Source organism: Budorcas taxicolor, chromosome 15 (genome assembly GCF_023091745.1).
Source record: "Budorcas taxicolor isolate Tak-1 chromosome 15, Takin1.1, whole genome shotgun sequence".
Taxonomy (NCBI): Eukaryota; Metazoa; Chordata; class Mammalia; order Artiodactyla; family Bovidae; genus Budorcas; species Budorcas taxicolor.
Window position 1 is genome coordinate 19,556,241 of NC_068924.1, and position 1,913 is coordinate 19,558,153.

General features: G+C 40.3%; 1 pseudogene; it reads left to right on the forward strand.

Annotated features, from left to right (window-relative positions):
• The first annotated feature begins 845 nt into the window (after nt 1–845).
• Nucleotides 846–1,697, forward strand: LOC128060635 (mitochondrial inner membrane protease subunit 1-like; annotated as a pseudogene).
• Nucleotides 1,698–1,913: the final 216 nt, after the last annotated feature.

Here is a 1,913-nt window from a genome sequence, read left to right on the forward strand (position 1 = left end):
ACTGTTAGACCCAACTCATCATCTATGCTAATCATGTATAGCAGCAAAGATAATCCAAAGTTTTTTTTATAGTTGTTTTGTTTTGAGGGCTTTCCTGATAGCTCATTTGGTAAAGAATCTGACTGCAATTCGGGAGACCCCAGTTCAATTCCTCGGTCGGGAAGATCCCCTAGAGAAGGGAATGGCAACCCACTCCAGTATTCTTGCCTGGAGAATCCCCATGGACAGAGGAGCCTGGTGGGCTACAGTCCAGGGGGTCGCAAAGAGTCAGACGCAACTGAGTGACTAAGCACACACACATTATTTGCAGTAGATTTATCTTCCCAATTATATTTAAGATTTGTTTCCCTTTTTGGATATTCATTACCTGATGGATAGGGAAACATACCCAATGGCATTCTCAAGGGCACAGATAAATAAAATTTTTCCAGAGATAATCAACAGAGCAAATTGTGTCTGTCAGTAGGTCGTGCAGCCTGGAACCCTGAGAGTGTGGAAAGGAGTGAGACCAAGCACGTTATTGATGGCTCTGCCGTCCATCAGCCACCCTAGGCAGCCCAAGGGAAGCATGATTGCAAGCATGCCTACTCATTGCAGTCCTCCTTTCCTCTAGGCATGTACCTCACCTCTTCAGGGTGGTCATGGTTAGAACATCATGGAGGATGAGCCTCATGAGAAAGGACCACCTGGGCTTCTTTGAAACCACATATCATCCATATATGTTTTGAGACACGCTTTAGATGTTTCTTTTAGAAACCCTACAACTAGTCTAAGTCTAAAAATTGATTGTACTTTAGAACAGACTTATAGCCAATGATGGCAGAATCTACCTAGAACTCTGCTTCATGACCTGCTGGAAAAAACCCTTTCAAATTGTTGGCTATACTGTTCAGTACAACTGTGTAGCTTATTGTGTTGTTGAACATGTTGATGGTGTTGTCATGAATTCTAGACCATCAGTGGATTCTACAATTCAAAATTCAAATATTAAAATCTTTGCAAATTTGCAGAGACTCTTAATCAACATTTTTATGACATCCAAAAAGGTGACATTGTGATTGCAAAAAGCTCAAGTGATCCAAAGTCAAATATTTGTAAAAGAATTATTGCTTTGGAAGGAGACAAAATCCTCAGCAATAATCCATCAGGTTTCTTTCAAAGCTATAGTTGAGGCTTCCCTGGTGGTCCAGTGGTTAAGAATCCACCTTTCAATGCAGGGAACACAGGTTTGATCCCTGATCAGGAAACTAAGATCCCACCTGCTGTAGGGCAACTGAGCTCGTGTGCCACAGCTATACTGAGCCTGCTGTCTACAGCCTGTGATCTGTGACAAGAAGCCACTGCAATGCAAAGCCTCCACACCACAACCAGCAAACAGTCCTCACTCACTGCAACTAGAGAAATCTCGCTCACAGCATTGAACAATCTGTGTGCTGCAACAAAGACCCAGCACAGCCATATAAATAAATAAATAATTTTTTTTTAAAAGCTATAGTTATGTGCCAATAGGTCATATTTGGTCAGAAGGTGGAAATTTACAGAATTCTACAAATTGCAGGTACTGTTGCACCTATTTTATGCAAACTAATATAAGAACGTGTCTTGCTTAAGATTTGACCTCTGAGTGATTTGGATTTCTACCTGAATGTCTTAAAGGCCACAGATTTTACAATGATTACCAAGCATTTATTCTTTGACTTGCCTATTGTCTCCTGTTCAAGTGAATTTTTTGTTGCCCCTAAAACCATATACTTACCAATAAAATATTTACTATTCAAAAAAAAGGTACTTCCAAATTGGGGCGGGGGGCAAGTATAAAGAAAGCTAATATAAATCTATTGAAAATGAATGACACTCTGCTATATTTAAAATGGATAACCAACAAGGACCTACCGTGTAGCACATGGAATTAT